Source organism: Mastigoproctus giganteus, chromosome 4 (assembly GCF_048544385.1).
Source record: "Mastigoproctus giganteus isolate SK-2022 chromosome 4, ASM4854438v1, whole genome shotgun sequence".
Lineage (NCBI taxonomy): Eukaryota > Metazoa > Arthropoda > Arachnida > Uropygi > Thelyphonidae > Mastigoproctus > Mastigoproctus giganteus.
Genome location: NC_143578.1, coordinates 135,145,305 through 135,160,566, shown reverse-complemented (window position 1 = coordinate 135,160,566; position 15,262 = coordinate 135,145,305). Strand labels below are relative to the sequence as shown.

At 40.9% G+C, this 15,262-nt stretch overlaps 1 protein-coding gene across 1 annotated transcript in view; it reads left to right on the top strand.

The window, feature by feature from the left end:
• LOC150087082 (protein O-mannosyl-transferase TMTC1-like) overlaps positions 1-15,262 on the top strand; it is a 189,063-nt gene that overhangs the window by 83,074 nt on the left and 90,727 nt on the right. The window lies entirely within an intron of this gene.

Below are 15,262 nucleotides of genomic sequence, written 5' to 3'. Positions count from 1 at the left end.
TCACGTCTTTATGCAGTGCTGCTCAAAGTAGTCCACAAAGAGAAAAGGTGTACTGTCAAACAAAAGTAGTGAACAAGATCAGCAGGAACAAGTTCTAGATATAATCCTGTTAATCTGGAGTGGAATCAGAAGTCGCTAGTTGATGACGCTATCACTGTGCAGAGGAACGATTGAGTTGTGGAGAGCCTTGATAAAGAATGAACTAGAAAAATGCATCATCTATTTAAAACCTTCGTGTGTTCTTGAGAACCAGCAAAATTTTGGACAGGACGACAAACGAGGCAACAGGTTGCATTTTCGTTTATGAAGTGTTTTCAGTTTGATTGCTTGCATTAACATTGAAAGACTTCCTGCGATTAAAAGCAGCATTGCAGAAGGTTTGAAGGGCCTGGAAATTGTTGACCACAAATGAGTATCTTCTCGCCTCCGGGACACAAGTTTGGTACTGTTGCCCTAAGAGCCATTCTTAAGTCCTCGTAAATGGAGCATTCAAAAAGTACGTGAGGAGAGTCTTCCGGTAGCCCAGATCGACAGGAGACTGTATTGGAAAGTCTGAATTGGTAGAGTTTTGCGTCAAGCGAACCATGTCCAGTTAGTATGTAGGAGGTAAAAAGTGATTGTGAAAACCATTTTGTGGTGGATAATGAACGTAGTGCAGTTACGTCGGGAACGAATTTTTTGGTAATACCTCCTTTTTCTGTAGAATTCCATTTATTCTGCCAGGTGTTCACTAACAAATTCCAGCATTGGGTTCGTTCAGTTTTGGGATCAGCCTAAGGATTGACAATAAATCCCTGAAATTCCGTAGAAATGCCCCGGCGGATGTAGAAACAAAGACCTCTAAACACAACATGCAGGTCAAGTGGTATAGTGCCCGCAAGGGTCTGTAGAGATGGAGTTGATACGGTTCGGCAAACGTATCTTCGCGGTAGCGTCACCGTCCTCCTCACACCGGGTGAAAAGGGCCCGGGTTCGAATCCCGTCGATGACGCGAAGAACTTTAATGGGCTTTTTACACTCCGTGGCTGCGTTAGTCGGTCTCAGGCGTAGATAGCAAGGTTTCCCCCCCAGAACTGGAGTTTTTCGTACAGCAAAATCGACCATAGAACACACACGCAATTTACAGACACAAATACGAGTTAATGTGTTCAATTACGGGCAACCCTAAAATAATAATTTGATTTGTTCGGCAATCCCTAGTATCCACTTCTGGGATTAAGGACCCCTGGGGCATCGTTTTCAAGATCGTAACAAACAAGCTGCCGCGAGGAGAGGTACTCGATACGACACTAAAGATGGATGGCTCCTCTACTTACACCTGGAAGGATAGCATTAGCAATATTCTAGACACCATTTATCCCATTGAAGCTGCAGCTATGACTCAACAACAACAAGAAATATTAGATCAAATTCACAACTATCACATCCTGCCTCTGTGAAATCCCCCTACACCAACTTTGAGATGGACTTGGTAATAAACAAAATGAAAGAAAGAAAAACACAAGGCACAGATTTGCTGGAAGTGGATGTGGTTAAAAAATTTACAGAACACTATTCTCTTACTCTCCTATGCCTTCTAAATAGGTGCCTGACAGAAGGCACCTTTCCAACATTCTGGAAAACGGCAACCCTGAAATTTATATTGAAAAATCCCGACAAGCCACCACAAATTCCAACCTCCTACAGCCCGATTGCCTTGCTCTCTGTAATGGCCAAGTTACAAGAACGCCTGCTCCTATTTTGCTTAACCGCCAGATATGAAGAACAAAACTTCCAAGTGACAAGCAATTTGGATTCAAAGCAGGTTGCAGCACAGAAGATGCCATCAACAGATTAATCACTCAAGCAACCCACACAGCCTTTAAGTACTCCCTTGCAATCATGGTAGACTTCGCAGGGCCTTTGGTCGACTATGGTGGCGCAGTGTTCTTCGAAGGCTTCGGCAGTTAAATGTTTCTAACAACCTATACAACAGCTTAAGGTCATATCTAACTGGTAGAAAAGTCCACGTTACCAACAGATTCCAGACAGTGACTAGGTACATCATGCTTGGCCCGTTCATCTGGTCTATTGTCCTGGACGAGTTCCTGGGCATGGACCTGGGGGGAGTGGAGCCCTTGGCCTTCGCGGATGATCTTGTCCTTTTGGTATGTGCTGATACCAGGGCGACCCTGGAGTCAATGGCAAATAGAGCACTGGTGAAACTCCAGTACTGGGCAGCCCTACACAACCTTACCATTTCAGGAGAGAAAACAAAATCCATACTCCTTAAAGGCAGGCTACAAATCACGAGACCACCTACAATAAAATTACACTTTATACCCATACGACTGCACACTGAAGTCAAGCTCCTAGGTATCTTCTTAGACTCGGGGCTTACCTTCCACCACCACCTAAAGTATCTAGCCAACAAAATTCAAAAGGTACACTGCTATGATAAGGCTGGTCAACAGGGTAGACAGGGTGCTGAAACACAAGGCTCTTACTCTCATATACCAAGCGGTATGTGTGATAATTGTGTGTTATTGTGCATCCATCTGGTACCGAAAAGCCATCCTAGCAAGAAACAAACGTAAGCTGGATTCAATCCAGAGGTTCAATGCTCCTTTCAATTTGTAGAGCATGCCGCACCGTCAGCACCCCTGCTCTGCAGGTATTAACTGGATGCCAGCCACTATAATTAGAAGTGGTTAAGGAAGGGAGTTCCAACACAACTGCTTAATTTTCAACTTGACACCAGAAACTGCCCCAGGCAGGAAAGACAACGGATAACCCAACATCTACAACAGATATGGCAACATGACTGGGACATCATAACCAAGGGAGCAATCACAAACGAGTCCTTCCATCTATAAGTTTAACTCACCGAGAACCACCACCCTGGTTTTCGCCTGGCCTCCATGTCACCTTTATCATCACAGGGCATGGATTCTTCCAACAAAAACTGACGGCCATTGGAATCGAGAATGATCCACGTTGCCACTGCGGCGAAGAGGAGTCCTGTGGGCACCAGCTACGACAACATTAGGCTTAAATTCCTGACCACAATAAAGAGGAACCCTCGAAATCAAGAATTCACTCTGCTACTCGAGGAAGATACCTATAAGGCATTAACCACCTACGCGCAGGAAACATTTGCACTTAGGCGAGCTAAGATTGCAGACGTCAGAGCCCAAGAACTAAACGAGACCGGCGTGGGATAACTCTCCATCTCCAAAGAACAACACAGACATGACCATGCTAACTCAAATAGGATAGGATAAATTTCAAGCACCATCCAAGGTGCGGGTTGCTGCCACTCCTCGGAGTGCGGGATTTAAAAGTCATTGCAAACCCGAAATGGGTAGGATTTACTGCTGGCACCGATCTACGTACGGGATTGCTGACACTGACACAGTGTGGGATTTACAGACACTATGCCATTGGCAATTACACAGGGGCGCCTGTCCCCTGTGACTTTTAAACCCACACCCTTTCCTATACTTCTCCTAAACTAGGGTGGATTAATTCTCCCCTCTCAATCCATCCAAATTCATTCCCCTTTCAATCCTCTCTTCTTCTCTGACCTTCTCTTTTAGCTCTCTTTTTTTTTTTAATTAATTAATTTTTTTTACTTGGTCTCCATCAGGAAGCTCAGGCAACCATGGCAGAGGTCAGCCAGAGTATTATGGGCCAGCCTGGCTCATCTCCCAGTGGTGGTGGCGGGCAATACGGGGTTCCCCTAGGGACCCTGAGGTCAAGCAGCCAGAGACAGAACAAAGCACTACTCTGTCACAAACCAGACATTACACTTTTTCTGGCTTTTACAGATATTCTGTAATTCTTCACAAAGTACCATGGCGCAGATGTGGGAAACCACCGGTGGCGCCTTCCACAAAACACCATGCCATTATATTCGGCAAACCTGAAGTAGGCTAAGGAGAAAACAACGCTGAATAGTAGATAACTTAGATTGTGTAGTTTTAAGTGCAGTACGTCTAAACCAAAGGCTGGCAGCATAGGTAATTGGTATTATGGCAGCGTTATAAAATAGATGTAGGATTTTAGTGTTCAATCCCCAGTCTTGTCTGGTAATTTGGAGCAGCATTGCGGTAAAACTCTTAACTTTGACGGACAGATGTTGAATATGCGCAGTAAAGGAAAAGCGGTCGTCGATGGTGACTCCTAAAAATTTGGTGCTTCGGACAAGTGGAAGAGATTTCTTGTCAAGTTTTACAACTGGTGGTCTGCGATAGTCTAATTTGTGTTTAAAAATCATTATCTTCGATTTGGTTGGGGATAATTTCAATTTGTTCTTAGAGGACTAAGACGATAGTTCAAAGAGTAATTTATTGGCATTGAGTTCTAAATTAGATCTTGAGTTTCCATTCACCAAAATGCAAGTTGTTGCACATTTTAAAATTCAGTCGTCCCAAGCAGCCAATCATCAAGAACTAGGTTCCAAATCAAGGGACCCAAATTGATCCCTGGGGACAACCACGGGAGACAGATCTGTGAATCTTCGTGCTTTTAATGATGATAGTGACAGTACGATCAACAAAGTAGTTTGTAACAAGTTTATAAAGCTGAAGAGGGCGCTTTTCCACCCTAACGTATCAAAAGCACCCTCAAAATCGATAAAGATCGCCATAACGTACTTGGACGTGGAGCTGTCAATAAGGTGGTGAAGTTTTAATGAGGTGTCTTCGCATCCAAGCCTTTGCCTAAAACCGTATTGAAGAGAGGATGTGGAGCTTGTAGCTCCCTACAGTGTGGTTATTTTATTAGCGATTAGTCTCTCTAACACTTTTCCGAGGTGAGAGAGAAAGCTATGGGGCGGTAGGATCTAACATTGTCTAGTGGCTTACCAGGTTTACGTAAAGTCTTAAGAATGGCGTGTTTCCACAGTTTGGGAAACGTTCCAGTATTTAAGCAGTTGTTGAAAAAATTTAAGTACTTAAAAATTGAAGTAGCACTTTGGGCTTTAGGTCATAAAAATGTTTGATAAATATATTATCAATCAGGTCATCGCCAGGACATTTGTTTGACTGAATTTTATTCAGGATTGAAGTAAGTTCCTCTGCAGGGAATGGACTTGTTTCTTCTAAAGGAAGGTATTTTTGGTTTAAATCTCGAATAGATAGATGGTATGAAGTGCCAATAGTGAGATTATTATTAGGCAGCAGTTGGTCCAAGATGGCATTTATGGAGTCGGTTAATGTAAGATGTACGGACAAAATTGTGCCTGGATTGCAATTTGCTTTCATAAATCAATTTTCTTTTGAGAGTTTTGTATTCTTCGTGTAATCTGTTAACTTCTTGAGGCCAAGTATACCGTCCGCGCTGAAAATGTCTTCTGGCTTTGTGTACAAGTTTCCGAGTAGAAGAAAGTTCGTTGTTCTACCAAAGCGTGAGTTAGTTTTTAGCTTCTTTTTATGCGTAGATTTCTGAATTGCAGTAATGATAATGTTTTGAATCTGCAGAGCTAGTTGTTCGGCCGTAAGAGAATTAATTTTCTAGGATGTCTTCCGGATTTCTATCTCCTGCCCACCTGCTTCCCCCTTCTCCTGGTGGGGCCTGGGCCTGCCCCACTGACTTTTTTTGGGGTCGCCTTCTCTATCGTCCCCATACTTCTGTCTTTTCGCTCCAATCTTCAGTGTCCCCTCCCCGCTCTGCCTAAACTGTAAGCGTACACCCTACACAATGTCAAAATTCAACAACGTCCAAAATTAAATCCCATTAATATAAACTTCTTTCGGCCTTACCTAAATTCCAGCATTTTTACCCCATTTTTAAGGTCCTAGCCACTGAAATCTCAGGAAATTAGGTGGTAGGACCTGCCAGAAAGAAAATTTAAAATTACTACGTACCTGGTCTGCCTCCACGAGGCATAGTGTGGACAACGTTGGGCCCCAGAAAGGGTCCAGCGGCTAAATGGCCAGAAGAACAACGATACATATCACTACACTTAGAAAATCCATACACTTTTAAATCTCTGGCTTTCCCAGTGAACTGTTACACCTACAATGAAAGCAACGCAAAATGGAGGACACCCCTGGTACCGTTAGACACGAACACACTTTACGATCAGTGATGATCTGAACACATCTGAAATACAAGAACACTCTCAAGATACTGACTTTTCTGTTTTTATCTTTTAAGATAATTCCGTTCCCTTTTCTGTGCTATTGCGAACTTTCAGTAATTGAGCCATCGGATTTTAGGGGTATTCTCTCCCAATCGACTCCAGGAGTAAAATTTAATCTTAATCTTCTTTTGTAGCAGTACACCCAAAATAAGCGACTCTGCCACAAACTTGAAATGCATAACCGATTCTTATATTTCAATATGACTGCAAAATCGCGTGGATTTCGTTTCCATATAATATTCAAAGCACCAGCCCCGCTGCATTATATATTTTATTTATACATCTACTTAAAGCCACTTGTGTGGCCCTGACCACAAGGGAGTTTACCTTCCTTGAAACCCCTCTGTATCAATCTTTATATGCACACACCATTCGTCTTCGCGCGGTAGTGTCAAGAACTGATATTCCTGGCAGTTTTCATCGATCAACTACGCACACACGCTCGATGATTTAGTTCTTTCGAACAACAGAATCACTTATTCTTACTTAGCAAATATTTGGCGACACCCATCCCGGAGTACTTTGTATTTAGAGGACATTTCGAAACGGCACTGCTCCGCATTGACAACGAAGTAATTCACTTAGGTGAGAGTGTTTCTTTTAACTTTATTGACTGCCTCCAGTTTTCGTGGCATAAGGAAACACTCCCCACTCTCACTGCCGTGAACTCAAAATCCAACTGGGTCTCTGTTCATTTCTAATCAATGGCATTTCAGCTTTGTGCTCGCGACAGGGGACAGCACTCCGGCGAGAAAAACTTTCCATATTGAAGTAATGCCTCCTTTCAAGTTCACCGCAGGGTGGAACCTTCTGTAATGAATATTAACTCGATATCGAATATCTGAGCAATGCAATCGTGTGCTACGTAATACCTGCTCTTGTTTATGAGTTGGACTTCCAACAGTCGGAGTCCAGACTATCATTTGTGGGGGTAGTACGTGAAATCGCTTATATTTGCAATGGTAAAACAAGCATGGGAAGAGATCTGAACTCAAAATAGTAGGGACCCAGGGAATGGGTGCCACTATCTCTCTAAAATACTTGCTGTAGCGTGCTCCTGTCACAAAAGTGTCCTAGAAATTACTCTTTTCTGAGTAGATAAAAAAAAATTAACAATCACCACAATGTCAGAATGAAATGGTTGACGCCTAACTACCTAATTCCGGAATACATTTATGTTTCTCATGCCTGTATAGAAGCACAAATGGTTTATGGTGACCAAACAGTAATATCTAAGCAAAACTGGCCTATGTTGACGAGTGCCCTTGGTAACACAAGCTATGAGGCACCACAGTGCCATGTCTGCAAATCCCAATCTTGGTGTATTTCAAAAGAGGGTTTGCTTAATCCTTGAATGAAAAACCTTAACGAAAGAACTTTCACCTCTTCCTGAGACAGGCTAGCTCAGTCCCGCTTGAAAAGACCTCAAATTCCTCGCATCAAAGGCGCAATTCGAACCTATGGCCCATCTAGGAGGAGAGAACTTGTTAAGTACATTGTCACTTGCCATTGAATAATTGAATTCTTCCCGAACAAGATGGAATATTATTGTACCGAACAAAGAAAAATGGTATGGTATCCCAAGAATCACGAGAACAGAATCCGCTGTTTCGGGAAACTCCGTTCCATCACTGTTTTCAGGACATCCCTTGACGTATGTTCGTGAAATTTACACTTCAAGACTGAACTCCACAATTTCTTATGCTAATGCGTTGCTTTTACCAGTTTTGATAATGATGTAAAGATCTTATCTGGTACTGTTAGGACAGATGCGGAGAAATGTCGCCTTGGCCTGGAGCTTTCTTGGTATTAAAACTGTTAAGAATTCTTCTAACATTCTTCTGTCGGAAAACCACGGGAGGTATTGGATATGGTAGGAAGTGATTTACCAAGGTTGTCGATAAAAGAGTCAGAAGAGAAGAAATTCCACTTTATTTTTAGCTGAGGATGCAAAAGAACCATCTAGCTGTGTGAATACACATAGACAGAAGTTGTGGCCAATAGCTTCGGAAAGAGACCGGAATGTCCGGCTGCTATTTGGATAGAAAGAAGAGTTTGTTCTTGGTCTAATCAAAATCGAGTTTGGAGTGAGATAAGGGGGGAGGCATAACTATAAAATGGAAGAACGTAGGCTTGTAGACTTGATCTTATGAAGTTTACCTTCAGGAGTTTTGTGGAACGTTGGAATAAGTTGCCTGCAAGGTTGGCAAAATTCAAAAATTATCAATTGGATGGTTACTTTTACACGACGGGAACAACGAGTTGCTTTTTTTTTTGTTTTTCGGAAGATGCAAAATAAGTTTGCTTCTTTCGTCATTGTCATTTTAATTCTAATATTTGATGGACCACTTCCTAGTACCGTAGGATCATTTCCATATTAGGATGACATTATACTGTACGCTCAGTCGGAAACATTCATAGACATTTCTGATACCGTGGCCGAGTTAATCGGTCTCTGGTTATGATTGCCTTAGTAGTGCATTTTCTCATAAATTTCATTTTTAATCCCACGAAATAAGCAACCTATCCATACAAGAAATTTATCAACCATAAATCATAGCCTTCATTGTCTCAACGCAATTTATAGACAACAAAGCCCAACCACGCAGAGATTTCCACACGCTAATAAGAAGCAATAAAAAGAATCTCTTAAAAGTCCTTTCGCATAGGCTGAAAGTTGTAATTTGTAACCAACTGACCGTAAATTTCATCGAAAAGTCAGTCTTGGAGTTATCCTGGATCTTAAGAGGAAATCCCAGAGGATCGTAGATAAAACATCGGGCAAATCCACTTATTATTGTTCTATCAGAACAATACGTGGATTTGCAAAGGTTCAACAAATAACAATAAAGGGCTTCATCGAAGTACTGCGTGTAATGCTTTAATTAAATAAAATGAATGGATATTTTTTCTAGTGGATCTTACTTCGGAAAAATCTGCCCATTTACTACATTAAGACAGAGAACAGTTTCATAAGTGATATTGGCATATATGCGTAGCTCCACACCCGAGTATTGTTATGGTTCAAATCCGCTTAACTTCGTTAATCTGACGAGAAATCCCACATCCGTCGACAAGCTATTAAGTAAGAATATTAATCCTATTTTTTTTTCAATGTTTTTTTTATTTTATCTCGCTTACTTAAAACTTTAATCTCGTTCGTTGTCGTGGCATTACATCTGTATGAAAGTTCGATTACGTTCCTCAGAAACGGATTAAAAAGTAAATCAAACTATCGTCGTTGAAAGTAGTGGAAAAAATTATATAACAAAAAGTGAGTGGACTTTGAGGTTCTCTCTTAATTGTAAACACCACACTTATATGGAGGAGTAAGGTGTCTTTATTCATCCAAAACTGCTAAAAGAAATACGTTATCGTGAATTCTGACAGCTTCACTGCTGCAGCCAAATCCCCTTGTCACTATTACTTTTATTAATCTCTTAATCCTTTTACCGAGCTATGAAGAAAGTATACTGCTTCGCTTGACTGTTCATATCTGTCTGACAACACGATTATTCACAAGGGATCCACGAACAATGCGTGGAAGCATAGAGAGACTTTGATTTCCAGTTATTTTGCGATAATTTCGTGCAATGCATAAAACTTCCACTAGAGTGATTCATGAGAATAACTTGGTCTTTTTATTATAGCACTAAGCCAACGGCTATTCCCACCTTTTTTTATTCACAAAAAATCAAACTATACCATAAGAAACTACCTAACGAATTTAAAATTAAGAATTTAGCCAGCATAATGCATCTTCTACTGCAGCCAATGAACGAATTGTCACAAGCCATGTGCTAGTTTCTTAGTGCTCAGTAAGGCGGTTTTCTTCAGTCCAGTTCTGTGCAAGATTCAAAACAAAACCATGCAAATTAATCGGTTTCTTTTGGTGATAGGTAGCATTCAAATATGCTCCTTCAGTCATAATTTTAACCGGATGAATACTGAATTAGAAGCCATTAAGAGGTGACGAAATGCACAGTTACAAGCACCCTGCTCGTAAATAATAGTGCGAAGTTGATACGACCGGAGATAGCCAGGAATTAAGATCACCGAAGAATGAGATTTAGATTTGCTTGAATACTGTTTCAAATGGACACTACTCAAGTAGAAAAGATTATGTGTGGGCCTTAACAATAACCCATGTTCACACATGATCTCATCTATTTGGATGGTACCAAAGTGTCCCCTTGAAATTGAATAATCCAGCGATGCTCAATTTCAAGTACTCAATTAAGTAACCAATTCATTCGACTTCAAATTGAGTGACACAATTCATTCATTCCACTTGAAATTGAGTAGTCAATTCGAGTACTCAACTTTAAGTGGACACTTTGGCACTATCCAAGCAGATAGGACCAGGAAGGAGTTTCAGAATAGAGCGGACGAATACCAAATAAACTGCACAGTATTCAACCAGCAACAGCCACGAAGGACAATAACTTCACCACAGTTTACGATTTAGTACGGGGTATTACAGCATCTCCACACTACAGTCTGCTCTCTTCAGTGAACGCTGTCATCAGTAGCACTGAAATAATTTTGCATAAGAAACTGAACTCTCGGAATGAGGACACCATTACGTTCTGTATAAGCTGCTGACTGTAAACATCTGTATGTTCATCATAAGCACTTGTTTGCACAGCACAAAGCGAAGCATATTCTTTAGGTCGCATCCAAGCTCCTGTTCAGCGTCGAGAGCAGGAAGGCAATGGATTCCTCATCAGCATATGGAAAGAAAACCCTACTCCATCATTACTCACCAGGAAGCAGGAGATTCAGCATTCCATGGTTTAGCCTAACAGCAGTTGCGCAGAAAATTTTCAAATCTGTCCTCTGCCACCAAGACGTTGAGAACTGCCTTTTTGAAATGTAGAAGGCGTTATTCAAGCTGATTTATAAGAGTTCGGGCTTATTCTCATTGCTGCATTAATACAGGGTATTGAAGAAAAATCATAACTTGCGGAAGCAGGAATATTTCCTTAAGAACTACGCCCACCCTACTAAGGTCGCTGCGACTGTTACAACAGGCTGCAACTGCTAACATAACCTGTCCTCTTGGATATCACAGTGGTTATAATTGCCGTCCTCTCCACACCGAGTAGAAGTGGCTGTGATTTGAATTCCATCAATGACATAAGGAACTTTCATGGGCTTTTCTCACTCCATGACTGAGTTAGTCGGTTTCCAGCAAGGACAGCAATGTTTTTCCTCCTGGAAACTCGGGTTTTTCATCCATAAAAACAACCAAAATGACCAGAGAACACAATTTATGAACATAATACACATGGGTGATGAGGTTGTTCCAGGTAAACCTAATATGACATTTATTTTCCCTCGATAAATGGTAGTACACCGTGACAGTATAGTGGTTTTGACACTTGTCACTCATTTGGAGATGTCTGGGTTCAATTTCCGTTGACAACCGGGGAATTTCTAAAGTCCTCTTCAATGGAGGCTGTAATTATCGGATCTCAGGCGGCGTGGGTAGGGTTTTTCCAGTGAGTTATTCCGTTTTTCAGCCACACAGCATGCAAATCAGTCGTGAACACATACGTAATACAATTAGACGGATATAAAGATAAATGGATATAATAAATAATCCACTAAGATCTTTAATAACGATGTTCACTCAATCAACTAGAACACAATCAAATATATTGAGCTGAATGGGAATACCGAACAGTCAAAACGTTTAAATTATTCCTCCATTTTTGGAATATTTTGTTAACCTCAAAGTCTAATAAATTTAGCTGGAATTCGAAAAGACAGTTTGGAGCGCTGTGACATCATCTATGTAGAAGTTATGTTTAGCCACAATTTCCGTTTCATGCAGCGAAATTAAGCATTTATAGAAAACAAACTTTGAATTCCCATGGAGTATTAAAACTTTCATAAGAAAAGTGTAGTCTTTATTAGACAGTATTTGACTTTCTTTTTGGGAAAAAAAAACCACACGAAGTTCGAGCCAGCCGACACCACCGCAATTCAATAATTTTGAATAATATATGAAAGAAACAGATTACTGTGACGGCCGCATTTGAAACATGTTGTCATTTCCACAAATGACGATATAATGTTCTGGTCTCGTCAAGCTGGCGGAGAAGTGTCTGCGACTCCACTGAAACAAGCAACCCACTCGAGGGACGGCTACAAATAGAACTTCCTCGTGCGGTCTGCAGCTGTGAACCGATTATTAGACACACGATAATGCAATTAGGTTTCTCGTCTACCAAAAATGTTCGATGGAGAAGAGAGCCGCAACTTAAATTAAGAATTCTTATTGCGAAAGAAAGGAACTGCGTCATTTTGCGCCTCGATTGGTTCTTTCCAATTAGCTTCTCTTTTTACCCCCCCCCCCTTTTTTTTTTAATTTGAATAACTTTTATCTTAGCGGAAGAACAACGCGGCATTAAAGAAGATCTGAATTGATTATTTCCCACGCCAAAAATTAATCGACATTTCCTAGGGTCACGCATCGGCAACCGGCAGTAACGGAATTTCGGGACGGAACAAACAGAGCAAGGAAGAGGGTGAAGGAATTTCACTTCTGACAGCAGAAAAATTGCTAATCCCGAAAGTGACTGCAATAATTGCAATGGATCCCGTAGTATCCTAAAAGATTCAAACGTAGCGGACTCGTTCACGTGAAACTTGCTCGCACGTGAACGTTTCTGGAACGGGGAAGGGTTGTCGGTATCAAAAAATATCTGGTAGGAGCAGAAGTGAATCCATTCGCAGTTATTGACCCATAAAGACTACAAATATAACTTTCAAGGCGCCTCCGTAGCCGGGTGGGAAGGGGCAGCAGTGCGAAGCACACGCTTCTTGATTAGACCGGGGTTCGAGCCCGTCACCACCAAATACGGAGGATGCGGAAAGGTCAAGGAATGACCACCGCATATTCCCGGAGCAATATGGCCTTAGTTGCTAATGCTCCAAAAAACAAAAAACAACATAACTTTCAAACGAATTGCAGAGGACCATTGGAATTCACTATTTCAAATTTAATTTGAAAAATTAAATAATCAGATAGAATTTCAATCTTTTATTGGATGAAATTCCTCGTTCAATAACTCTGATCGAATAAGTAATATTTCCAGCCAATGCGAAAATTTAAAGTTAAAAAATGAGATCAGAAACGTTGCTTGTTTAAAATATATACAATACTCAACACCATCCGTCTAGGGACGAAGTTGTTTCTCCAATAACAGTAATAGGACTCAGATTTAAGCTCTTTAAGAAACGACTATATTTGTCCATGTAGTCAACCTAAAGTAACTAATATAATTTTTAATCGGATAACATTACCTTAGTTAAATACGTTTTCCATTAAAATCTCAAGGTGACTGGTTTCGGAACGTTTTGATTCCATCATCAGACAGCAGGTTTTGATGGAACGTTTTGATTCCATCATCAGACAGGACTATTAGCAACAGGAGGGACAAAAGCGTCCTCAAACGATCGACTAAAAAACATAACGCAAAAAGACGTTAATTGATGAGGTTATTCAAATTTTGCATTAACCTGCGTTGAGGTAGCACCCGATTTCTTAGGATATTGTAGTGTTATTAAGAAGATCATTTCTATAAGGAAACTGGGACAATAGCCACTTCACCTTATTATTCTTATTCGGATTACTATCAAATAAGAATATCTTTGCAACGGTCCATTGATTTGTTACTGGGAATAGAACTGGAAATGATCCTGACCACTCCAATTAAAATTCATCTTCGTTCATCTCAGATGGTTGTTAAATTTATTTAAAACCAAACTATCCATATTGAACAACTTCTTACTGGTATAAAGTTGTTGGTTTTGGGGGGAGGGCTAATGCTGTATCAAGCTTGCTTTCTTGAGTCATTTTCCACTACTATTGTACAACTCTGTATGATGTCAGTACACTTGCGTGTTCATGGGCCGAGTGCAGTGTTATGCGAATTGAAAAAAGGAGATAATTCAATCGGAATGGAATTCATTAATTCAATTAAAACGGGAATAGTTCGATTTTGAGTGGAGGGGACCCGCTTCCTCCTCCCAAGATGAACTAATGACAGCCAAGATTAAAGGAGGCCTGCAGAAATTCCTTAGGTCATCGACGGTACTTGAATCCAGACTTCTCCAAACGAATGACAGGTGGAGAAAGCTGGTACACTATCAAGGAGGACGTATACGGAGTTCAGTCATTCTTCTAGAGGATACTGCAAAGAATATGAACTCTACACTTAAGACACTAATGAAACATACGCTGAAGACCACTGAAACTTGGATTTATAACTAAAATGCGGATTGTTCAATTTCTTAGGATAAAACTGACCGCATATTATATTACAGATAATTTTATAACGTTCCTGCAGCTACTTATGTGAGGAAATCTTAGCACTAAAGCAAAGACACTGCTATATTGCCCACGTGCAAGCGCAACACACATCTACAGTTTCGGAACAGAGCATCACGCTACACATACTCACCCAGCTGCACCCGTCTCATCATCTCGCGCACACGTGAATGAGATGAGAGCTCCATAAACTCAATAAAACATACTTACTCGTACATAAGTTTGTGTCGTTAGCCACTTCCTTTCTTGCTTGATGCCACCTGCTTCCCAACTTCCGGCTGCCGTCCATTCTCCACTCTGCCGTAACTCCCTCTTCCTCTGCGTTCATCGTCCGCGCTTCCCACGCAGCCGGAGCTCTTTGTTGTTGTGCCATCTCAGATAAGGGCCGTACATGTGTTCGCTTGTCCGTGGGTTTTTTACCTTGTCGCCCATTGTACCGCTTCTTGTCCTTCCACCAAAGTCTTGTGACTTCGGTTCACTTCCTGACCAGAACTGCTGTTCTTCGAGAATCTTTTATAAAGATTCTCCGAGTATGCGGCTAGTCGTTTCTCTCTGGCAAAATTTTCATTTTTTTTTTTTTTTATTTATTTTTTTTTTCTGAATCTATAAAAAGGAAATGCGACATTCAGAATCTTTCGCTTAAAACGACAAATCTTTTATTTTTGCTTAAAGAACCTTGAACGTCTTTCGAGTACTCATTCCAGTGGTAGAGGTCAAAAGGTTAAACGAAATCAACTTCTTACCGTTACTTGTTTACTAAAGGACGCAGAAGGTGAAGAAATAATTTACGAGAA